Genomic DNA, 27,501 nt, shown 5'->3' with positions numbered 1-27,501 from the left:
TTCCAAATACAGATGCTGTCCCTGTTCAAGGCATTTAGAGAAGAAGTTTCATGATGCTTTCTAGTTACTGAGCACAAAATAAATCCAAACGAGGGTTTTTAGTTACTGCTCAGAGCCTAGGTACTGCCCTGTCAATGGTAGCTCAACAAATCAAGGATACAGGAATGTGTGACAAACAGAACGTGCAGGGAGAATGGCCAAAGTGGCTATCTTCTCAAATAAACATACTGTACTTTCCATTTATTGGAAAGGTTGGAATCTGCTTTATCTCACTATGCAGATTTTCATATCACTGCAAAGATAGGAACCAGACTTTTTGGAAATTCTGCCTGCCTGAGACAAAAAAAATTGAAGCCACCTATATGTTCCTTTAATATATATATATATTTAATGTCAGCCACATTAATGTTTAAACTTCCCCTGAAACAGCCACTCACGTTATCGTTGCTATAGTCTTGTTCAGGAACGTAGCCTCTGTTTGCAGCTCCTCCTTCGTAGAAATTGGTTGGGTTCTCACCAGTGGCTTTGCTCAATGGTGCGTCATTCGTAGCTCGGATTCTGGGGAAGATTTTCCCACTTTCAGCAAAGTTTGTGGCAGGAGGAGGAGCTCCAGAACGATTGCCCAAGGTTGCATACTCATTGCTTATCAGTTGTCGATGTTCGGTTTTAGGGTCCGGTTTTCTTTTATACAAAAAGAAAGGGTGATCACAATGACACTGGAAATTTATCTTCACTTTTTGTGCTCATCTTGTCTTTTTCTTTTTAACAAAGCCCCGAGGAGTTTTGCAAAGTTTTGTGACAGAGATGATGAAGCTAACTATTAATATCAAATTTACGAATATGTGCCCTGTAAAAGGGAATTTAGGATTTCAATCATTTTAGTAAAGGAAATTTCATAAACCCAAGTAATCGTGTTAGTTCTGACCACTTCTGATTGCCATTTTAAACTCTTTTTCCAACTCTATAATATTCTTTTTGAGTCAAGGTCACCAGATTCCTAAGTTCATCAAGATACTAGTTGTTACAATGGTATTATTGATTATTTCATTATTTCTCTTCATATCAGCCTTGAAGCACACAAGACAGCTAAATTGCTACGATAAAATGAATGAACTTAAGCTCTTTTTACTCTAAATAATAATGAGGGGGACCTTTCCTAATGACCCCCAGTTTGAAACTCACTTTTTCACAACCACTCTGCATTCTCTTACAATGCCTTGCCTACCACAGTTTAGTTTCTGTTCAATCACCAGAAGTTTTAGTGTTTCTGTAGTTACAAATATTTGTGGCAATGTACTTCAGTGTATGCTGTTGAACTTAACTTGGCATTTTAATGCTCATTCTCTTTCAATGTGGACAATCCTTTTGTTTCTCTTTGTTATCCTTTTTTGTCTGTAGACACTCTTGCAATTGAATGTGGTTGGCAAATCTGGCAACTTTACTGCTCAGCTCTAACTCCTTTTGTGAACAATTGAGAAGGATTAGTCCCAATTAAGAACCCTGGAAGAGCCCTCTGTTTTCATCCTTTCCATGGAAGAAGTGACTGTTTCGAATCTGCTTTTTTATTTTTCATCAGTAACTGTTCAACAGAATAATATATTTTCTTATCCCATGATTACTGTACTGTACAACTGGGAATGTTGGAAAGAGTAACTCAACAACTAGTAGAAACTCGTGGAAAATGTACGCCTTTCTAAAATGCTAGCTATAACTAATTTTGCATGTTTTCAATATTTTATGTCAGGGGTCTCCAAACTTGGCAACTTTAAGACTTGTGGACTTCAATTCCCAGAATTCTTGGCTGGCTGAGGAATTCTGGGAGTTGAAGTCCTACAAGTCTTAAAGTTGCCAAGTTTGGAGAGCCCTGTTTTATGTGATAGTTTCTTTGTGTTATGCTTTAATGAACACCTCTCCCATTTTTGTGACTCAGGAACCCGTCCCTGAAAGTGTGCCACTAAAACATGTACTGAAATGCTTATTTTGAGTGTCACACTATTTTGTTCCTTTTGCACAGTGAGGCTTAGAATTAGTGCATTAAGGCTATTTTGATCTTAATATTGACTGTTGCTTAATTTGTTTGAAAGGACCCGGGTTTCTCCCATGCATATGTAATAAGAGTAAGATACAGGTAGACCTTGACCACAATTGAGCCCCAAATTTTCATTGCTAAGTGACACACTTAGTGTTAAATTAATTTTGTCCCATTTTACCACTTTTTTCCCACAGTTGTTAAAATGAATTTAACACTGCAGTTGTTAAGTGAATCATATGGTCATTAAACAAATCTGGCTTCCTCCATTGACTTTGCTTGTCAGAAGCCAGCTGGGAAGATTACAAATTGTGATCACATGACCCCAGGACAGTGCAACTGTCATAACTACATGCCATTTGCCAAGCACCCAAATTTTGATGATGATCAAAATTTGATCATGGGGTGGTGCTACAAGGGTCATAAGTGGGAAAAACAGTCATAATTCATTTTAAAAAAAATAACTTTGAATGGTCACTAAATGAATGGTTGTAAATCGAGGACTACCTGTATTTATACTGAAGCTGAAACTGTGACAAGATTGACACACATTTAATCAGCTGCTCCTTTCATGCATCACCTAAAGGCTTTGATCTCCAAATTAAACTATGAAATTCAAACGCACCGCATGTCACAAACTTTTTAATAGCATATGTTTATACACCCCCAAAAGTCATTTGTACCTGACTAAGGAGTAAGTTGTTACGCCAATTAAAGCCACCAGAAGAACACCGCACAAGGTAGATACTCCTATGATGATGGCCATGTAACCTGAGAAGAGATTTCAAAATTACCATGGCTACCATATCTTTTATGAGATCATCTACATACCCTTATTTTGCATTGTTGCAAATAAAAGGAGAATAGAATTTAATTTTTCCTGTCACCTATGGTGCTATTATTTCTTGTTTTGTTTTTTCTAACCTCTCCCCTATTCTCTCTCTCTCTTTCTCTCTCTTTTTAGTTATCCTTGTTTTCCATTCTAGATTGTCTCTGTATAGAGAGGTCTCTTACTTTAGATGGAATAGGGAGAAAATAAGAGAGATTCCCCTACGTTTATCAAATCATATCTTGACAGGAAGGTGATCAATTAAAGGTGATTGATTGCTTGATTTCATCTGAATTGATTTACCGGTAATTGCTCCTCATCTCTAGGAATTTTTTATTCTTCTTTTTCCTTTGGAAAAAGTGAATGGGAAGGAAATGAAGAAATAAATCATCTTTGAGATACAATATAAGTGAAAAAAATCCCGATTTGAAACTGAATGGAAGGAGAAGGAAATTCAAATATTTTATCCTGCTATAGGCATAATCACTTGGGTATCTTCATAGAAGAATTTCTTTGAGGCTTTCTTTCATTGGCAAGCAGTAGCCTCTTGGGGTTCATAGGGTTTTTGGGGAGAAAGAAAGAGCCACGGGGGGGGGTGTTAATTGAAAGGGAACCAAATGTAAAGTGCCAACAAAAGTTGGGAAAAGCAGAGCCTTGTGTTAAAGTGTAAAGTCTGAGTGCCAAATTCTGCCACTGAACCTGACCACATAAAATTGACTGTGTTCTGTAACATAACTTTTATAACATACATTCACCATGCTGAAGTGAAATAATATCCTGGTTTTTTTTTTTTTTTTTTTTTTGATTTATATGCCGCCCTTCTCCGGAGACTCAGGGCGGCTTACAATGCGTTAAGCAATAGCCTTCATACTTTTGTATATTTATACAAAGTCAGCTTATTGCCCCCACAAACTGGGTCCTCATTTAACCTACCTTAGAAAGGATGGAAGGCTAAGTCAACCTTGAGCCTGGTAAGATTCGAACCTGCAGAAATTGCAGGCAGCTGTGTTAATAACAGGGTGCATTAAACCACTGTACTACCAAGGCTCCTTTCAAAATTTCAAAATAACATTTCCTATCCTCAACTCTATGAGAGAAACAAGGAATTTTAAAACAAAGTTAAAACAAGAAATGAACAAATATTTCTCCGGGGGGGGGACCCTTTTTGTTTTGTGGAAAGAGCTTCTGTGTTATGATCATCTTAGGAAACACAAAATACATTATTACATTTTGGTAGCAGGATTCTTTTTTGGAAAGAATATCCAAGGCCCTGTGCTAAATTTCAGCTGTGGCAATTGGGTATGCTCAAAGAATTTATTTGGTCCTGAGCAATTCATAAATAGCGACTACCTCTTTGAAGTTCTTCACAATATATATTTATGAGATATTGCAACAACGATGTTCTACAAAGGTACTTGAAATGGTACAGTGCAACACAGGAGTGTCCAGAGAAGCTAGTTGCTTACATTAGAAAGATGAGAAGCAGTGATATTGTGCTGCAAGCTGTGTACCTCTTTTGTACATGAATATGACATCACAAGGCTCATACAAATGCACTCCCCTACGCTCACATCCATTGCAAATGATGCTTATGGAAAATAGAATCTTAAAAAGGGCAGTTTTCTGTGTGGACCTGGTCCAGAAATGGTTCTTTATGTATGTCTATGTGATATTTCTCCTTACGTTTTCTCAAAGAATAGAAGTTGCATTTCTGGGCTTTTCTGATACAATTTATATTATAGATGGTTTACCATATATTTTTTTTCCCTAGAAATAGTTTCCAGTTTTAAATAAAACATTCTCCTTGTAATACATACTGTCTTGGCAGTTTTCTCCAGAAAACCCAATGCTACACCTAAAAGCAAACACAAAGTATCATCGTGAGTGATTGAATAAAATATACCAATGATGTGCCAAGATTTCTCCCATGCAGGTAGCCCTCGACTTACAACTGGTTGTTTTGTGATCATTCAAAGTTATGACAGGCCCTTACATAAGTACTTGGGGCTCAGATTCCATGGCTGCCCACCCCTGTGATAACACCATCCCATTCAGAGCCCCCACTTTCACGTAACAACTGTTACAAATAGTGTTGTTAAATTGGGTCAGTGGTGTGGGTCCTTTGAGTTATGAGCATCGGGACATACAGTGGAAATTCCAGGCTCCATTATGGTTGTAAGTCAAGGACTACCTGTAGAAGGATTGCTTTATTTGTAGTGGGAGAACATATCATGTGTAACTTAGGAGCACTATGTTTTTCTATGTCTTAGATGAACTACTTTTTTTCCCTTATGATGCATAGTATTTGTTGTGGCCTGTCGGCTGCCAGCCCCTCCAGAAGCCAAATCAGAGGAGGAGGAGGTATGGGAGTCAGGGTCAGCATCCAGGCAACCTGAGAGCTCCGAGGGGGAAGAGGGAATGGAGCTGGCAGAAAGACAGAGAGACAGAGGCAGAGCCTGGGCTGTCCATCAGCCCTCTGATGGAGAGTCAACAGCTCCCAGGTCTGAAAGCAGCTGATGAGGAAAAGGAGGAACAGCTGGGTCCAGTGCCTGACATGCAGATGTGCAGAAGGCAGAGAAGAGGAGAGCAGTGGAAATCTGTGGGCCAATCCTTGGGAAAGAAGAGCCACCGCTGCTAGCGAAGCCCCATCCTAGCTCTAGGGATAAAAGGCAGGGGGTGGAGATGAATAGGTGTAGCAGCAAACTATTCAGCTTTCAGCTGGACAGACTTGTTAGCCTGCGTTGAGAAACTTTTTGCCGGGGCTGCCGGCACTCCTAATTAAAGGAATCTTTGAGTTCACTTCAGAGGGTTTGTCATGTTTGGAGAGCTGGGTCAGAACAGAATTATCATGTTATGACTAAATCCCACATCTCTCTCTGCAGCTAATGTCTGCTTAGGAAAGACTAGGTAAGGTAAAGGTAAAGGTTCCCCTCGCACATATGTGCTAGTCGTTCCCGACTCTAGGGGGTGGTGCTCATCTCCATTTCAAAGCTGAAGAGCCAGCGCTGTCCGAAGACGTCTCCGTGGTCATGTGGCCAGCATGACTAAATGCCATAGGCGCATGGAACACTGTTACCTTCCCACCAAAGGTGGTCCCTATTTTTCTACTTGCATTTTTTACGTGCTTTCGAACCGCTAGGTTGGCAGAAGCTGGGACAAGTAACGGGAGCTCACCCTGTTATGCAACATTAGGGATTCAAACTGCTGAACTGCAGATCTTTCGATCGACAAGCTCAGCGTCTTACCCACGGAGCCACCGTGTCCCGGTGACACCACCTCCCTGCTAGGAAAGACTAGCAGATCGCAAATCATCCCATGCAATCATATCATTTTGGCACAGCAATCAAACTCTGGTCAGCACAAGAGGCAGCAGATAGCCAACCTTGATCATTCTTGGGAAACAAAGAAGCCTAAGACTCTCTCTCACCAGGAGGCCAAAAGGGGAATGTCAGGGCTACGAAGGAAGTCAGGGGAAAAGGGCAACAACAAACTGCTTCCATTTTGTTTTTCACAAAAACAACATGGGCAGGTCCACTCATTCACAAGGAATGAAGATACATTGGAGGAGGACGGCTTTCTTAATCACGTACTTACGCTTTACATTCTCCATCCTTTTCCTCAAAATTTGGCAGACATTGGCATTCAGGGAGATCTTCTTTGATTCGACAGAATGTATTATTTCCTGCAGAACAGCCTTGGTCACAAACTGCACTCGGGAGAGGAGCAAGAGATAATAATTTAGGATTAGCAAAGCATTGTATATACTACAGAATAACAGAGTTGGAAGGGATCTTGGAGTCCTTCTAGTCCAACCCCCTGCTTAGGCAGGAAAACCTACACCACTTCAGACAAATGGTTATCCAACATCTTCTTAAAAACTTCCAGTGTTGGATCATTCACAACTTCTGGAGACAAGTTGTTCCACTGATTAATTGTTCTAACTGTCAGGAAATTTCTCCTTAGTTCTAAGTTGCTTCTTTCCTTGATTAGTTTCTACCCATTGCTTCTTGTCCTACCCTCAGGTGCTTTGAAGAATATCTTGACTCCATCTTCTTTGTGGCAGCCCCTGAGATATTGGAACACTGCTGTCATAATCCTTCTTTTCTTTTCTTTTCTTTCTTTCTTTCTTTCTTTTTCTTTTTTTTATGGAAATTCAGAATATATCTGGAGATTATTTTAATTATTAAATAAATTATTTCCAGGATAATATATGTAACGATATTTTACGTAATAAACCATGTATTTGTCCATACCACTTTTTATTTTTATTTATGCATTTTATTATTTAGTTTTCTACATTTACAGTTGTTTCTTCTTCATGGAAAAATATATTGATTTCTTTGAACAGTCTATTTCAATATTATTACAGAAAAGAAAGGTAAATTATATAAATATTGCTTAAAAAAGAAACAATTCTTTTCTCATATAATGCAATGAACATTATCAAAATTCTGAAGCAAGTGTTTTTGTACAAATGTATCATCTTTTCCATGTAAGAAATATGTTTCTATTAAACATTCAAGTAATCAAGAATTTAAGTCAGCTTTTATACAAAACCTCTATTAGCTTTGCTGTTTTACCCCAGTAGTTAATGTTACAAAATTCTTTGCTGCTTTTGGAGATAATGTTATGAAAAAAGGAAAGTGTTGAAGGAAGGTCAGAGCAGGAAAAAGAGAGCAAAAGGTCTGATAGGCTTTAAATATTCTGAATCAAGCATTTCCTCTTGTTACAGATCTCTCCCAGACTTTTTCCAGAAGAGGCCATGCCTTGAATTTGACCGAGAACCCTGTATGTAAAATGTAAGCTATTTCAGAAGGCTTGGACTTCTACCATCAATGCCTAAACAGCTGATCAAAGAGTAATATTTTGATAGTGCTTCAAGTGTTGGCAATAACCAACCCATGCATTTTATTTGTATTTATTTATACCCATATTTAAAAAATGTAGACTAAACTGATATCTTTTCAGTGAAGAGCTGAAGAAGTGGCATATCTATATTTATTTTATACATATATTATTCTGCACTTCAGTAATAATCCTTCTTCTTCATTAAAGTAGACATACCCTGTTCCTGCAACCGTCCTTCATATGTTTTAGCCTTCAGTCCCCTAATCATCTTTGCTGCTCTTCTCTGCACTCTTTCTAGAATCTTCACATCTTTTTTACATTGTGGTGACCAAAATTGGATGCAGTATTCCAAGCGTGGCCTTACCACGGCATTATAAAGTGGTATTAACACTTCATATGATCTTGATTCTATCCCTCTGTTTATGCAGCCTAGAACTGTGTTGGCTTTTTTGGCAGATGCTGCACACTGCTGGCTCATATTTAAATGAGCCAAGATCCCTCTCATAGTTACTACTATTGAGCAAGGTACCACATATACTGTATCTGTGCATTTTGCTTTTCTTGCCTAAATGTAAAATCTTACTTTTTTCACCATTGAATTTCATTTTGTTAGATAGTGCCAATGTTCAAGTCTGTCAAGATCCTTCTGTATCTTAAGCCTTTCTTTTGGAGTGTTGGCTATTCCTGCTAGCTTGGTGTCATCTGCAAATTTGATGAATTCCTCATCTATGCCCTCATCCAAATCATTGATGAAGATGTTGAAGAGTACTGGGCCTAAAACAGATCCTTAGGGTATCCCACTGCATACTTCCCTCCATGTAAATGCAGTTCCATTGAGGACTACACGTTGAGTGTGGTTGGTCAGCCAGTTACAAACCCATCTGGCTTGACTGAAGATAGGTCATATAAGAACCAAAGTGAGTGGTTCCTTTTAATTATTTAAATCCAGCCCCCAGATGCTCCATTTTGGCCTGCAACAGGCCGAGGAGGCCCCCGGATGCTCCATTTCAGTCTGCAATGGAGCAGGGGAGGCCTGTGGAGGGTTGAATGGAGCATCGGAGGGCTGGATTCTCCCCTCGGAAGCTCCATTTCATCCAGCAACCTGCCGGGCGAGGCCTGCAGAAGCCCAAACGGAACTGCAAAGGGGCACATGCGGCTGAGAGGCTGGAGAGGAGAGTGCTTGCTAGATCTTCACAAGGTAAGTGACCCGGCTTGGCAGGTTGGGTGGGAAGCAATTGTGGGGGGCATGAGGTATTTGAGTGGGTTGGGGAGGCCTTGGATGGTCTTAAGCAGTTGGCGTTTTCCGTCACTAGCCCCCCCCCATGGCCTTCCCCACTCTGAAATACCTTATTTGCATTTAACAAGCCTCGCATTCGATTAGCAAATGTGGGAGTGAGTGAGGAGGGAGTGATCCCATCTAAGGTATGAGATTCACTCCCACAAATCCTCGGATTACGAATGGAATGGGCAGGCTCCATTCCATTTGTGACTCGAGGATTACTTGTATGCACACTTTGAGGATATGTTGCACAAATGTACTGAGTGGAGATTTGCTGATGATATTCTTACTTCAAATCATTCCCTAAATTAGAACTTTCTTCTTTTGCATGTATTTCTTAGAACCTAATTTTAAATGCACTTTCTCAAAAATCATTTCTCAGAAATAAGAAGTATATGTATGTAGACAACTCCCAGTCTCCCAGAGTTACAGTGGGAAGCTTCAAAATTTAGGATTCTATTTGTGGCTCTCAGTATTAATGGCTTACTTTAGAATAATGTTTCTAACATGCAACACAAATGCATGTATGGGTGCACGTCAGGGGTGGGTTCTACTTATCTTTACCACTGGTGCACAATGGGATCGCGCGTGCTCGCTTCACTCGCTTGCACGCTTTGCTTCTGCACATGCGCAGATCACTGATGATGACATCCAGGGTGGTGGGTGGGGCCTCCCACTGGTTTTACTACCGGTTCTTGCGAACCGGCCCGAACCGGGGGCAACCCACCACTGGTGCATGTGCACATACAGAGTGGTTTAGTGACCAGTATCATCTCACTTTTTTAAAAAATTAGATATGCCCTCTGGCCATAAAAGGTTATGGATTCCCAAAACCATATTTAATAAGAAACTCTGGTTTGTGCTAGACAGCTAACCACAGATTTATCTCAGAAAATTGCCTTCAAAGTCTTACCTCGACAAGCTTTGTCTTCTGGGTTCACCTTATCCAGGCCTTTTTTACATTCACATTTTGGAATACCGCCCTCAACATCCATGCAGTTTGTAGTGTTATCACAGATGACAATTTGACAACCTGATATACCTAATAAAAAGTAGAACAGCATGGATAAGTAGCTGGAAAGGAAGCAATACCTCTTTCAATAGCCAACATTTAAGGACTTCTACTCAGTGGTAGAGTCCATGATTTTGCGTGGAGAAGGCCCCAGGTTCTGTCCCTGGCATCTCCAGATAGGGCTGGAAAAATAATAAAATCCTAAGAAATTGGTGCCGGTGAGTGTGACTGGATTGTAACTGAATTTGGGTTCAGTTTCTAATGACACAAGGGGAGATTTTTGGAAGGAATGTGTTTTTTCTCTCTCTATGTCTTTTGAAATTAACAGTAATGTCATTGCCTGGGAAATTCGATTATTTAAAATACCAGTAGGTTGCAAATGAATATCTCAAAATCTGATACAGTGGTTAAATATTGAAATATATACATTCCTATTGAGTTGCGATCCTTAAACACACAATGCTGTACAGCCAAGTAGTAATGATTAAGTTATACAGTGGTATTTATTTAATTTAAATACTTTGTTAAAAGCCTCGCGAATACAGAATTTAAGTCATACATTTCCAGGACTTTGAACTGTAATTCTTCCAAACCTGTAACTGTGGCAATCCCAAAGATGCTTTTTTCAAGAGGCAACTGGACTTTCTTGTTTTCCTTTGAAGATGTTTCGCTTCTCATCCAAGAAGCTTCTTCAGCTCTGACTGAATGGTAGGGAATGGACGGATTTTTACTTCTTGCAGACATATCCTTGCAATATAAATCCTTCCATTCCCCACTATCCAGTCAGAGCTGATAAAGCTTCTTGGATGAGAAGCGAAATGTCTGCAAGAAAGTCCAGTTGCCTCTTGAAAAAAGCATCTTTGGGATAACCATGACCTGGATGACTAAGAATCTTCATAGACATGTAGCTGTGGAAATTTATTGCCTCCTTTCTAGACATTGTATCTATCTGATCTGGTGACTGATCTCTATTTCATTAATAATTATACCAATTGACCTCTGACTCTCGTCTACCTGCACTTGAACAACAATTCAGTTACATCTGCTATTTCTTTTAAGCAAGAACCAGGAAATGCAGCAATGTGCAATATTTAAAAACCCTAATCTGCATCACTCTCACTCAATAGATAGAGCTGGATATACATCACATTGTCATTGTTCAGCTATGTTTTGTTGAAATTGCTTGGAATATATATTGCCCCAAGCCATAATTTACAGATCACAATGATCTGGATTCGCACTTCATGAGAAACCAAAAATACATAAGTCATGTTGTGGTTTAGCTTGATGTGTGAAACAACCTTTGAATTTGGAAAAAGAGTAACAGACTACATAACATGCCTATATGAGCAGCAGTGAAAACCTTCAAGTCTGAAAGTCCTGTCACACTAATCTTTCCAGAATATCCTCAGGGAGACTGTAAATAGACAATCTCCAGACCAGTACTTTCAGCTGACTACTGCTTTTTGGTGCCCTACCTAGTAGATAAAAGAACTGAACTTAGATGATCCCAAGGTAAATTGTGCTAAGTCATCTGAAGATGTATTGGAGCAGTCAGTTGATTGTGGTTATGTGATATAGTTGTTAAAATCATGGTCTAATCCAGTATATAACAGAATAACAAAGTAACAGAATTGGAAGGGAAGGGAGGTCTTGTAATCCAACCCCTTGCTCAACCAGAACTTCTAAAGGCAAGCCATTCCATTGATTAACTGTTCTGCCAGGAAATTTCTCCTTAGTTCTAGGTTGGTTCTTTCTTTGATTAGTTGCTTCTTGTCCTGCCTTCAGGACAGGTGCTTTGGAGAATAGGTTGACTCCCCTCTTCTTTGGGGCATATGAACAAAATGATAGTCCAATTGATCTCTCTTCAAAGTAAAAATATCTGTGACTGGTTGGTTGACATGTCATCTGGAGATAGTAACATATGTAATCCCACACATTTGGGGGGTATCCAAAGTCAGCACTTTAGGGAATCTATAATAGTTTTAAATGGACTGGATTGAATCAACCTTTTAAATATATACATACTTGTAAATGATTCGACATTGAAGTCTTTCAAAAAGGTAGAATTAAGTGTACTTAATGCCTCTTCCAATTTCTGAATTGTCATATCTGTCTCATTAGTAAATGTAGTGATGACCGTAACTTTAGTCGTATTTGTAACTGTAGTCCCATTTTTGTTTTCTACCTTATTCACCCTTTGAGACATTCCTTGAGGTAATCTGAAAGAATAATTTCATAAAGACACTTGTATGTTAAGAAAGGTGGCAATCATTTTAAATTTACTAAAACTTTTAAGTTTACTGTGGTTAAAACCAAAGTACCCACTACAAAGAAAATCTGCAAACTCTGGTCCCCAGCCAGAGAGAGCTGAGTTGCAATGAGACATGAAGATAGAGAATAACAGCATTGGAAGGGACTTTGGAGGTCTTCTGATCCAACCCCCTACTCAAGCAGGAGACCCTATACCATTTCAGACAGGTGGCTGCCCACAGTCTCTTCTTCAAAGCCTCCAGTGATGGAACACCCAAGCCTGAACTTTCGGAATAGAAAAAATTGGTCCTTTATGCAAATAGCCAAGGCAACACAGTTACACATATAAGAAAAACCATATTTCTAAAATATAACTGAAGGGAAGCTTCAAGACTAATAACAACTTGGGATGCTAACTTAGAATACAAACTGATTGGAGCTTTGGAAGCAGAAATAAAGATTGGAAGGAACATCCTGAAAAATGGCAGGCTGCAACTCTTCACAGAGATCTTTTACAGATAGTCCTCGCTTACCGACCACTCGTTCAGTGACCATTCAAGTTCTCATAGCTCTGAGTAATGAGACTTATGGCCATCCCTCAAAGTTGCGGCTGTCACCGTATCCCTAAGGTAACGTGATCACGATTCGGGCCCTTGGCAATCGATGCATAGTTCCAGTGGCATAGCAGCATCACATGATTACTATTTGCAACCTTCCCAGCCAGCTCCTGGCAAGCAGAGTCAATGGGGAAACTGGCAGAAAGTCTTAAGTCACAGTCACGTGATTCGCTTAACAATAGCAACTGGAGCTGACAAACTGCTACCCTGAGTCAGGCACAGTTATGTTGTGGTTCACTTTACAACTCCATCACTTACTGATGGAGATGCCTGGGGCCGTTGATCTCGCTGTTGCGATCTGGTGAGATCCGGCCATGAATGGTGTGAATGGGTTTTAATTGTTTTTAATGTTTTAATTTTTAATGTTTTTATATATGGTATTTAAATGCATTGTAAGCCGCCTTGAGTCTTCAGAGAAAAGCACATACAAGTTGAACAAATAAATAAATAAATGCCAGTCCTAATTCCAGTGGGTAAGTGAGGACTACTTGTCCTTAAGAACTCAGATGTTTTCTCCATACACACACACATACACACATACAAAATACATATTAAAATGTATATGGTATACATATCAACAAAGCCATCACACTTACTTCATGCTAAGAATACATACATACACACACACACACATACATACACACACACACACACATATACACACAGAGAATACATATTAAAATGTATATAGTATACATGTCAACAAAGCCATCACACTTACTTCATGCCAAGAATGTATACACACACACACACAATACGTATTAAAATGTACAGGGTATATATCAACAAAGCCATCACACTTACTTCACGCTATGAATGCTTATGTTCCGAAACTCCACTTCAAATATCTTTCCAAACTGTAAAAGTTTAATACAATGCAAATAAGAATCAAACTGAGAATCGGGTAATTTTTGAAAAAAAAAATGAATGGGCACAGGAACACCTCAACAGATATAGATAGAAAGGTGTATTACAGTACTTTAACAAAGGAGATGTGTATAAACATGGGTATGAGTTTGGATTCAAACATGGTTTAATATTAAGAGGGAAAGTTACACTCTAGAGAGGAGTTCTGCTCTGTTGTAGTCCTGCCACAGCTTCTCATGATGTCCAAATCTAGCCAAACTGGGATTAGTGGACCTAACTTCAAACTATAACTTGTGCAACTGGTTTAGTTCCACTATCCATATTTAAAAGTAACCATAGTCTAAGATTTGGACATAAGATTCTTTGGATTGCCTTTGCAATTCTTCCAACGCAGAAGAGGAGAGAGAAAGCATGGAGGCCAAAGCTAATACAAGCAGTCCTCAATTTACAACAGTTACAAAGTTACAACGGCACTGAAAAAATGTGACTTATGATGGTTTTTCACACTTACTACAGTTACAGCATCTCCTTGGTCACCTGATCAAAATTCAGAAGTTGGGCAACTGACTCATATTTATGACAGTTGCAGTGTCTCAGGGTCATAAGATCACCTTTTACAACCTTCAGACCACTAAAATCAATGGGGGGGCCAGATTCACTTACTAACTGTGGCAAGAAAGGTCATAAAATGGGACAAAACTCACTTAACAAATGTTTCACTTAGCAACCTAAATTTTGGGCTCAATTGTGGTCGTAACTCAAGAACTACCTGTAAGAGGTTGTCTGCATAACACTAGAATTTAGTCTGGGCAAAACTGGATTATTCCAAGATATTAAAACAATTGATCTAAAAGAATAGTCCATTTTAAAATGTTTCCACCTAAAATATGTGAATAGAGAGATGGACGATGAGAGAGAGAAAGAGAGAGAGAGGGAGGGAGGGGGAGAGAGTGAGCTGATAGATTACAGATAGATAGATAGATAGATAGATAGATAGATAGATAGATGACACACACACTATATCTGCATCTATTTTGAGAGTAAAAGAGAAGTCAGAAAAAGTAAACTTACAAAAGTTGTGAGAGTATCATGTAATTTTTCATAACTTTCACTTATTGTGTTTTCCATAGACTCATTATATGGGATGCTCAGAATCATCGTTCCTGGGAATACTTTCCCTGAAATTACAGTAGGAATTACAAATAGTTATACAATATCAAGACAATCAGATGCTAAAAGTAAAAAAAAAAAAAAATAACCACATGCTTTGTTTTTCCCAGCAGTAGACAAGAAATGGAAAATAGCAAAATGTACAAATTCAGGGATTCCCTAGAAAGAACATTGCTGCAGTTGCTGCAGTTCAAATTAGGATTTACAAATTATTATTATATTATTATTATTATAATTTAATTTATATAGCGCCCTTCTCTCGAAGGACTCAGGGTGGTGAACAGCCAGTTAAAAACACAAGGTACAAACAACAATTTTAAAAGTAATTAAAAGTATTAAATAATTTCAGCCCGAATTTAAAACCCAAAATTTAAAACACCCAATTTAAAATCATTTACATAGATAGCCCTGCCTGACGGAACAGCAGGGTCTAAAGGGCACAGCGAAACACACGGAGATCTTGCGTATTTCTGGGGGCAGTTCGTTCCACAGGGCAGGAGCTCCCACAGAGAAGGCCCTTCCCCTGGGTGTCGCCAGCCAACATAACTTGGCCGATGGCACCCTGAGGAGACCCTCTCTGTGGGAGCGAATTGGCCGGTGGGAGGCTACTGGTGACAGAAGACAGTCTCGAAATAAAACCACAATAGATCAAACCTGAATTAAAGACACCTTTTCAGGGTTTTTTTTTAAAAAATGAAGTTATTCTATAGTTTACAGTAGATGTCATCAAAAAGACACATTGACATTCCTTGGCCATCAGACAGAGTGATTTCTTCTTTGCAGCACGACCCACCCAATCCCAGCTTTCTTACGGTTTAAAATGACCAGTTGAATTATGGTTCTTACACCTCACTCTCAGATTCAACAGTCTGAAAACAAGGCTGTTAACTATGGGGTGTGGCCAGGGGTGAAATGTTACCAGTTAGCTCCAGTTCTGAAGAACCGGTAGTGATAAAAACTACCGGTTCAGTCAAACCGGTAGTTTAAAAAAGCTACTGGTTCCTCCGAACCGGTATTTCCGACAATCAGCCGTGCCGCGCGGTTTAGCTTTGCTAAAAAGCAGGAAATCCTGCTTTCTAGCGAAGCTAAATCGCACAGCATAGCTGAACCCCCCCTCACTGTTCTACTTACCTTCCCAAGCCTCCTTTTGGCGCGTACTGCACATGCACGCATGCAGCATGCACTTGGAGCACAGTGCACATGTGCGGCCAGCAAACCGGTAGCAAACAGATTCAGATTTCACCACTGGGATATGGCACTTTATGCCAGATGTGATAGTCCAGTGGTCCCCAACCTTTCTGGCTCTGTGGATCAGCAGCAACAGCGATGGTGGCAGCGGGGGGGGAGAGGAAGAGAGGGGATGGTTTCGTGTGAACACCGCTTGCACAAATGCAGCTTTGCGCATGTGCTCACCTTCCATGTGTGGCCCGGTTCCCAACAGGCCGCGGCCTAGTACTGTCTCATGGACCAGGGGTTGGGTACCCCTGTGATAGTCTATGAATTTTGAATGACTCAGTTATATAGAATCTTAATGAAGAATTCAGCTTTGATGGTAATATGAATGATTATTTTGTCATGGGTTCACATACATAATCAAAGAAATAAATTTTTTAGAGTAGGCCTGTGTTCTTACAGACTTTACTGCTGTCAGATTAGGGTTAGGAACTAGTGTTGGGGTTAGAGTTTACTGTTAAAAGAATAGGCCTAGGAATTAGGGTTGGGGTTTACTGCTGACAGATTAGGGCCAGGTATCTCCTCCACCAGAAAGGCTTCCATACTATTGGTCTTGAGTAAAGTTGAATATTATCCCAAAGCATAAAAGAGATCTCTGGAGCGAGGAAAGAAATGGGAAATATTTGAAAATATTATTAATGATACAGGCAGATGGATATTCTAGGTCAGTCTTATCTAGAAAAATAATATTTCATTCTTGGCCTGCCATTCTGAAAGCAAGCTTCCTGACATTCCTAATGATTTTACTAATAAAGGTTAAAGTTTTGGCTTATTAATTTTCCAAGATTCTATATGCTAACCCTATATCGGTAGTCCTTGACTTACAACATTTTATTTCGTGACCATTCAAAATTATAATGGCACTGAAAAAGTGACTTATGACCGTTTTTCAAATTTATGATCACTACTCACCTAGCCTGCAAGTTGAATTATAGTAGAAGAACCCATAAGGACACTGGTAGATAATCTTGCTGTTGAGCTGGAGGTACGTATAGGATTCTAAAGGAAAAACAAAATTAAAATAAACTTATTAATAAGGTTTATCATCATTTGCCTGGACAGGTTGGTTTTCTTAGGCTTTGTGCTGACTCTGAACAGGAAAACCAGTAGATTTTCTCCTGGATCTTTTCAGTTTAGCTTTGCTTAAGCAACCATCGTGTCTGCATGCTGGCTTTTGCTGCTTATTTTTATTTCTTTTATTTTATTTCCTCCTTATTCCTGTCTCCTGCTTTCACTCCGCCTTTCTCTTTAAACTCCAGAGATCGGCTCTATGACTTCATTTTACATTTTTGTCCCCTAAAGAACTTGACAAACTATCAACCAAAGTGGTGTGCAATGATTTTATTCTTGTAAAGTTGCAATCAAGTTTTGGAAAATAAAGAAGATGCTGGGGCTGTCAGCTTTGGAAGCCATATTAGGCCGGAAGCTTCCATGCTGCCACCTTATCATGTGTGGGAAAGTAGGAGGGGGGATTTAGTAGAGGGGTTGTCTGTAGACATAATAACATTCTTCCTGTCAGTCAAGATCAGGCTTAGTGGCCAATTTAATTGAGGCTGACACTCAAGGTAGATATATTGCAATTGAATTAACAACACAGAGTGGGAAGCTGCTTGTAATTGGAGTATACGCACCTAATCAACAACAAGATAAATTTTACAAACTTTTACATACCAAAATATTACAATGGGACTATAGATCTTTATTTTTAATGGGTGATTGGAATGGAGTATTAGATACCCAGAAAGATAAAAAAAGTCTTTCCAAGATCTCCATGCGTGCCAAGTTGCCTAAATCTTTTTTTGATATTTTGGAGGATATGGAGCTTAGAGACATTTGGAGAGAAAGGAACGTATTGGAGAGCGATTTTACTTTTTTCTCAGATAGGCACCAATCTTTTTCGAGGATTGATTTTATATTAACTACAAATGATCTTTTTTCTAGGGTGAAGAGTACGAAGATATGTCCAAGAACTTTAACTGATCATAGCCCGGTTTGGGTGGAACTAGAGCAGGAGAGAGGGGAAAGGAGGTCTTGGAGGTTAAATGAGAATTTATTCAGATATGAAGATAATTTGTGTGAGCTTAAAAAACAAATGAAAGAATTTTTTATTAATAATATGAACAAAGGAACTTCGATGGAGATGGTATGGGATGCGTGTAAGGCCTATATGAGAGGAACATTAATCTTTTTGAATAATAAATATAGATTAAAACAACAAAATAGACGGAAAGAGATAGAGGAGGAAATTAAAAAGAAAGAACAATTGCTTATAACTAACCCGGGAGATAAAAAGGCAAAAGACATGATTAATATTTTAAGAGAGCAATTTAATATGTTAATGGCGGGGCAAGTAGCAACCAGCATACAATATGCCAGACATAACACATTTTGTAATGCTAATAAACCTGGGAGATGGTTGGCTTACACGATGAGAAAAAAACAGAAATCACGTATTATAGACAAGATAGAATTTAGAGGTAAAGAGATTTATCAACAGAATTTAATAAAAAAGGCTTTTTTGGAGTTTTATACAAAATTATATGCTAAAGATGCAATTCAAGACGTTGATATTGATAGATATTTAAAGATGGAGATTCCCGAATTAACGTTGGAACAGAGAGAGAGATTGAATCAGCCAATAACTTCTGAGGAAATTGTTGGGGCAATTAAACAATTAAAAATAGGTAAGGCTCCGGGAACAGATGGACTAACAGCTGTTTATTATAAACATTTACAATCCAAAATGTTAGAACCACTAAAAATTTTATTTAATAAAATACAAGTAGGAGGAGGAGTACCACCTTCTTGGAAAACAGCCTTTGTTTCACTAATTCCAAAGGAGGATCAAAATTCCATTAAACCGGAGAATTTCAGGCCAATTTCACTTCTGAATACTGATTATAAGATTTTTGCTAAAATATTAGCTAATAGACTAATGCCAGTTATGCAACAAATAATTCACAATGATCAATCAGGGTTTATAAAAGGTAGACAAATGAGATACAATGTTAGACAAATTGTAAACTTACTGGAATATTTGGAAAAAAATAATCAAGTCCCTGCAGCGTTTATATTTTTGGATGCAGAGAAGGCATTTGATCGTTTGAACTGGCAATTTTTGTTTAAAATAATAGAGAAAATGCACTTTGGGGAATATTTTACACAATCAATTAGAGCGATATACCAGCAGCAAACAGCACAAATCATAGTTAATGGAGGTTTAACAGAGGCTTTTAAAATTGAGAAAGGAACAAGACAGGGGTGTCCTCTGTCCCCACTATTATTTATTTTGACTTTGGAGGTACTATTGAATAAGATACGTGATTCAGAAAAATTGAAGGGTATTGTAATTAGACAACAAGATTACAGATTAAGAGCCTTTGCAGATGATTTGGTTATTACTTTATCTCAACCTATAGAGTCGGCTCCATACATATTGGATATAATTGATCAATATGGGAAAGTATCAGGATTTAAAGTTAATTCACATAAGACAAAGATGATAGTTAAAAATATGACTACATTTGAAAGAGACAAACTAGCAAGATTAACAGATTTTGAAATAGTTAAAAAGGTTAAATATCTAGGGGTATACATAGCAGCTTCAAATACAAAATTATACAAAAACAACTATGAGGTACTTTGGCAGAAGGTACAGAAGGATATGGAAAATTGGAAAAAATTACAGTTGTCTTTATTGGGAAGAATTGCAGCAATTAAAATGAATGTTTTACCAAGATTTTTATTTCTGTTCCAAATGATACCTGTGCTTAAGAAAGGTGAAAATCTGAGAGAATGGCAGAAAGGTGTTAATACTTTTATTTGGGCTGGGAAAAAACCCAGAATAAAAATGAAAATTATACAAGATACACGGGAAAGAGGGGGTCTTAAAATGCCTAATTTAAGATTATATTATGAAGCAGCGGTTTTATCACAAATCAGTGATTGGTTTAATTTAACTGAGGGGAGAATTTTGAATTTAGAAGGTTATGATTTGTTATATGGATGGCATGCCTATTTGTTATATGATAAAAAAGTGGATAAAGTATTTAAGGTTCATATATTAAGAAATGCTTTGTTAAGGGTTTGGAAAAAATATCAATATAAGTTAAATTATAAGATACCTTTATGGGCAAATCCTAGACATGCAATAGAAAATATAAGTATAGAACAAAAACAGGAGGTGATTACTTATAAAGAGCTTCTTATTATGGAAAGGGGGGTAATGTATTTGAAATCTTTAGATACACTGAGAGAAGAAGGTATAATTTATACATGGTTTCAGTATGGTCAGCTTCAAGCTAGATGGAAGGAAGATCAAAAAACCGGCTTTGTGCAAAATGAGGAGAATTTGGTTAAACAAATTAGAGATCAAAAACAAATGCATATTAAAAGGTTGTATAGTGCCTTACTGGAAATAGATTCTGAGACTGAATTGGTTAAAGACTGTATGATTAAATGGGCACAAAATTTTCAAGAGCCAGTAATGATGGAAACTTGGGAAAAGATTTGGATTAGAAATGTGAAATTTACACAAGCACAAAATTTAAGAGAAAATTTTTATAAAATGTTTTATAGATGGCACTTAGATCCTAAAAAATTATCATGTATGTATTCTAATGTGCAAGCTAAATGTTGGAGATGTGACTGTGATGATGCAACTTATTATCATATATGGTGGACTTGTAGAAAAATCAAAGCATTTTGGATAAAGATTTGGTGGGTGATGCAGAATATTCTTAAAAAGAGATTGAAATTTACTCCACAGTTGTTCTTACTGGGTATAACTATGGATTGTACAGTTGCAGAGACTAAATTGATTTTGAACTTGATAACAGCAGCAAGATTGCTGGTAGCACAACATTGGAAGAAGGACTTTTTGCCTACTATTGAAGATTGGATATTGAAAGTAACTAATTTAGCTGAAATGGCTAAAATTTCAGCATATTTGAAGGATCACACACAAGAAAGGTACATACAGGACTGGAGAAGATGGATTGATTATATACAAAATAAGTACCAGACCAAAAAATATCAAATAGCTTATGAATGATTTTTCTTATTTGTATAAGTGTTATATAAGTGATATTAGATGTATTATGTTTAAGAAATAGGATTTTATATATGGGGGGTTAAGAATTTTTTTTTATAGGGGTGTTAGTTTACTGATTGGTTATGCAATTTAGATTATTGTTAAAGATCAATAGAAATACCTTGTGTTCTGCTCTGGGAAGTCGGGGAGGGGGAGGGGGGTTGGGGGGGGTTGGGGGGGGTTGTGGGAAAATATGTTTGTTTTTAAAACTTTTTCAATAAAAAAAAAAAAGATCAGGGCGATCCTGCATCAGGAGAAGGAGTGGTTGGAGTGAGGTCTCGAGATGGGACAGCGGTTGATTGGAGCATGTGATCGACTGAGGAGTGAGGGGATGGTATGGGGGGGTTTTGATTTACTGAGGGAAAACCCAGATCTCTCAGATTCGGGTTTTCTCAGATGTGCCAGTTTACCTATTCTAGTAAATAGAACTTTGAAAATGCTTGCTTCAGAGTCTTTACTTGGAGCTGGGGGGTTTTCTGGAACGCTGACAGGGGCCTTTTTTTATCCTCTCCTGTTCCCTCACATAAAACCTACACATTGTGTTCATACTAAGTCTAGTTCTAATTTCAAATAACGTATCCAAACTTTGGGCTATACTTCTTTAGTTGTCAGCTAAGAATTCACATGCCTTCACTAAAAACATGGCTGCGTTAAAGGCTATTAAACATTATAATAAAAAGTAAATTCTCAGAAGGGAGAACAAGTGCACTTACGCATTTTTGGTAATCCCCCCTGAATTATGCAAATCTATTTGAAAATGAATGTTTTTTGCAGGAGGGGGGTGAAGCAATTTTACAAATACTAGATTCATTCAGTAGACAACATGACTATGCAGGCTCCAGACAAATAAATCTCACTTACCAGCATGACATTCAACGGTGTTGAATGTCAAATAGTCAGTCATGGTTTGGGAAGATGGCCTTACATACCCTGATAAGAAAAGATAAGGTATAGAATTACTTCTGATAAGAAGAGTGTTGAAAAACAAAGAAATGAATAAGAAGTACTGTTGTTGTTCAGTCACTAAGTCACATCCAACTCTTTGTGACCCCATCCTGGACATGCCCAAATTCATGTTCATTGCATTGATGACACTGTCTAACCATCTCATCCTCTGATGTCCCCCTTTTCCTTTGATTTTCTATCTCTCCCAACATCAGGGTCTTTTCCAAAGAGTCCTCTCCACTTATTAAGTGGCCAAAGTATTTCAGTTTCAGCTTCAACTTCAGTATCTGTTTTTCCAAAGGACAGTCAGGATTGACTTAGAATAGAATAGAATAACAGAGTTGGAAGGGACCTTGGAGGAAACCCTACACCACTTCAGCCAAATGGTTATCCAATCTCTTCTTAAAAATTTCCAGTGTTGGAGCATTCACAACTTCTGGAGGCAAGTTATTCCACTGATTAATTGTTCTAACTGTCAGGACTTCCTTTAGGATCGACTGTTTTGATCTCCTTGCAAATGGCAGCAAGAAGACTGTGCTTTTGAATTTTAGCCTAAAAATTAGCTGTTGCTTAAGAACTTGCTGGATTTCACCCCTGATATGGCTGCTTTTGTGTATAGCTAGTCCTTGATTTACAACTGTTTATTTATGACAATGCAAAGTTGCAATGGCATTGAAAAAAAGTGACCTATGACCAACCTTCACACCTATGACAATTGCAGTGCCCGCAGCCATGTGATTATGATTCAAATACTTGGCAACTGAGATGTATTTATGATGGTTGCAGCATCCCAGATCCCTTGATAACTTTTCATGACTTTCCCAGCTGGCTTCCCACAAGCAAAATCAATGGGGCAAGCCAGATTCACTTAACAGCTCTGTGTTGGTTTTTTTTTTTAATGACCATGGAAAAAAGGCCATAAAATTGGGTGTGACCCACATAACAACCACGTTGCTTAGTACCAATTAAGAATAATTAGCTTTGCCCGATTTTACGACCTTTTTTGCCACAGTTGTTAAGCGAATTGCTGCATTTGTTAAGTGAATAATACAGTTGTTAAGTGAATCTGGCTTTCCCAAGAAGCCTTCATTACAATAGGTATAAATAAATTCAGTGACTCTTCACCATTTTTAAGTTTACAAACATCTCTTCTTCCCATATTCCATCTCTTATCTATGAATAAATTCATAAAACATCATCTTTTTCATCCTTATGTCAACAGACAATCTAAAACGGGTATTTATTTATTTATTTTATTATACCTATATGCCGCCCTTGTCCCAAAGGACTCGAGGCGGCTCACAGAATTAGACGATAAGAACAATAAAAATAAACTACTAAAAACAATCAATTTAAAATCTGGGTAGCCAGAAGTAACAACATATTTATTTTAACATTGATCAAATAAATCAACTTTATAAACTTTTCTTTTACTTCTAACATTCTTAATCTTTAGTTCATTCAAAATTGCTGTAGGATTTGATTTCTCTTCATTTCTTCTTTATTCAATCACACAGGGTTCTTTGAGGCTTTAATAAGCCTCATTTGTAAATCCAGTAGGAAAAGAATATACTCAGAAAAAATTCTCAGAGCCTTCTTCAGTTTGCCATACTTCTCCCAAGAGCCCCATTATTGGCATATTACTATTATTATTGTAGTATATTGTTGATTATGGCTATGGTTTACTAGCAGACATCTGCAAATGGCAACAGATATAAATTTGAATACATAAAGAAGTAAAAGCAATTTGTAATTTAAATATATATTTTTGGATAACTATCTCTTGGTAATGCTCAGATATTTCGTAGTTGCTATGTAACAGAACAGAGCCATTAAAAGCCAATATGTTTATTTTCTGCCGTATTTATTAATGTCTTGGTAGAAAATTATTGTATTTAAAATGGCTGAGATAAGATAAGAGGAAAATAAAAGACTGTTGGTATAACATTGTACAGATTATGAAATTATGAATTACACATCTAACAAAGTATTACTAGACAACCAATGATCTCTCTTGCAAAGTGGTTTAATATGAGATATCTTAGTTGTACTTTGAATATTTTCAAGAGATTTAATACAGGTCTTAAGAAAGGGGATATTACCTATGGCAGTGATGGCTAACCTTTTTGCCATCGCATGCAAAAAGCGGGGGGAGCGGGGGGGTGTCCACATCCATAATTCTATGCGCCCTGTCCCCCCCTCATGCTCCCCCTGCTTTTGGCACGTGATGGCACAGTGGGCTCAGTAGGCCCATTTTTCACTCTCCCCAGGCTCCAGAGCCTTTCTAGGAGCCTGGGGAGGGCAAAAACAGCCTCCCCCACCCTTCCTAGAGGTCCTCCGGAGGCCAGAAAAAGTGTGTTTCCTGACTTCTGGTGGGCCCAGAAGGCCCGAAAATCAACTGGCCGGTGCACACATGCGTGCCGGAGCTGAGCTCGCGTGCCCATCAATATGGCTCCACGTGCCACCTGTGGCACCCGTGCCATAGATTCACCATCACGGACCTATGGTATTACCTAGTTTGAAGTTTTGATATTCTCAAGAGAGCGGTATATGCAAAACTGGAACTACCTATATGATTAAAACCACATATTTTTTTCAGGACTGGGCAATTTCATTAAAAATATTGAAATATTGAAAAATACTTCCAAAAAACCCCGCCCTTGAACTATTGAAAAGCAATTAGCAGAATAGATTTCAATTACTTCAAAATCATCCACCATTATCTTACTCAGAAAAGTAATGAAAATCTTCTCAAGCTAAACCCTTTTGCTTTGCTTTCTTACAGCTTCCGCTGTTGTGAAAAATGTTTTTGAAATGGAACTATACCACACCAACACTAACTCCATCAAATGTAAGAAAGTATTTGGTCCATCAGCTATTGTGGGATTAAAAAAATATTGTGATTTAAGATAAATTGTCTAATTTATAAATAAATTGTCTAACAGAAAATATTTGAACAAAAATTAGAATTTTAACAATGCCAAGCTGGAAAAGATCTAAGTTTACACTTGACCTTAGTCAAAAGGCTATGTTTAGTTCAGGTTGGATTCAAAGATGCCCTTTCTGTTGTTTTGAATTCTTTTAATGAGGAAAAGAATGTTTTTCTTGTTCTGGAGAGTATTTTCCTAAGGGAAAGATAGACTTGGATTGAAGCCTTTCTTTGAAAAACAAGAGAATCAGTTTTTTAAAGTAACACTAAGCCAAACTAAAGACGGTTGGCTTGTCATGTTTAAGAAGCTATATTCAGTTAGTTGTTATTCCATAGTTTCTCCCGCCACTGAGAGTATAGAAAACAGAGATGGGCCATGAGCTTCCTGCAGCCCCTTTTTCAGAATTCCTGAAGATTGTGCCATCAAAATTCAGGAATAAATTTCCAAATAGCACAGGGACAATTTTTCCCTTTCCCTCCTACATGGATTTAGGCTTTGCTTGTGGAAAACAGTTTACAAGAAATCTCCGACATCATGAAATCCTGGAAAGAAAACCCAGAAAAATCTAATCGCAGGCACTTAGATGACTTCTCAATCTCATCTCCATAGGCTCTGGCTGCCGAGAAAATAACTTTAAACTTCTGAACTGTCAAAAATTTGGTCCATCCATGGTTTAAACTATCTGGAAAGCCCTGTCCATGGTCTGTTTGCCACTGATTGGGCATACCAGGATCTTTGTTCTGCCACTCCCAAATAAGGCATACATCAGAATCCAAGCAACAAGCCTTGACTCCTATTTTCTATTGTTATCCGAGAAGTGATCTTGGTTCAGCCATAATGCCGATGAAAGAAACAAGATGAAACAGGATCAGTTCAACATTATTGGACAGTATTCACCCCTTATTGGAGATCATGATGCCTGTCCTGTATAGATCAATGGCTAGTCAGATGTGGATCGCTCTATACTGAATCATTTGGCTAATAATATAGTTTTAGGATTAGCTTTTATAAATGAAGTAAAGGATATTAATCAGAATTTCCAGAAAAGGTTGCCACTTACCAAGGGTGAGCCATAGCATACAGAAAAATACGAAGCTTTTCATAGCTGCAGTGTCTCCCTGCTAATCCTACAAGGAAATGCTTCACCCCTTAAATTAGCGTCCTTTAGAGCACTAGACTGAGGACAGAGTTCACGTTTTAATTGACGTCAGAGCTACAGGTGGATCATATCAGTTAATGTATGGCCAAAGAAGCCAACCTAAACCTTGAAGTATAGTGGATACTTAATATATTTCTCAATTTGATCCAAGCGTGTGCTTCAATAGCCTCGGTGGTGCAGCGGACTAAAGTGCTGTTAAGTGCTAGCACTTAGCTGCCAGCTGCCTGCAATTAGTGCAAGTTCGAATCTCACCAGGCTCAAGGTTGACTCAGTTTTCCATCCTTTCGAGGTAGGTAAATTGAGGACCCGGACTGTGGGGGCAATAAGCCAACTTTGTATAGAACAACACCGCTTGCGGGGGGGGGGGGGGCGAAAGCCCTAATAAGTAGGTATATACAAAAAAAAAGTATGCAGGCTATTGCTATAATGCATTGTAAGCCGCCCTGAGTCTAGGGAGAAGGGCAGCATATAAATTGGACTAATAAATAAATAGATAGATAGATAGATAGATAGATAGATAGATAGATAGATAGATAGATAGATAGATAGATAGATAATTCTAAACACAAGATTGTCAGCTAAGGAGCAGAATTTAATTTGTTAACAAATTAGTTGCTGAACAGAAGAAACACAAGGCTGTTTCTTGGGTCCCAGTTCTACATCTGTACTTAGAGCCTCCTCTCCTAATATAGTCACAAATGCTGTGGGATGCATTTAATGTCACCAGAAGTTCAATGGACCAGTTACCTCACTCATATGGATGTTCAAATGTCCCTTGGCATTCATAAAGGGGCAAGCTCTAGGTTTCCCCTCCCTCTGGAAAGAATTAGTGGAAAGCGCAATTGTTTCTAGACCAAACTTTTGCTTCAAAGGGGCTGAGGTGGTTCCAGAAGCCCAAAAGTTACAAAACTTCACTTATCCTTCTAGATGTATAAGTCTGGATTTTGAAAGGGTAGCAATCAAAACATATCTAACCAGAGACTTTCTCTACTCTAAACAACTACAACCATCAAACGTTCAGTTAAATAGTCATTAAGTCTCCTTGAATTGAGGAAAACACCACAGGAATTACTTCTGATTAATTTTTTCAAATACAATGTGGAGAATGAGTACTTTTTACATGTATCATGGGATTGTTTTCTTGTTAATTGGAGGATTCTGAAAGAACTCTGAATGCCATCTAAAAGACAACACAAACTACTTTTGTTGTTCCCAGGAGGCATAGTTCTTTCTTTCTT

Source organism: Pituophis catenifer, unplaced genomic scaffold (assembly GCF_029215685.1).
Source record: "Pituophis catenifer annectens isolate HBS135680 unplaced genomic scaffold, rPitCat1.0.hap2 SCAF_1, whole genome shotgun sequence".
Taxonomy (NCBI): domain Eukaryota; kingdom Metazoa; phylum Chordata; class Lepidosauria; order Squamata; family Colubridae; genus Pituophis; species Pituophis catenifer.
The sequence above is the reverse complement of the archived record's forward strand: the minus strand, read 5'-3'. Positions refer to the sequence as shown.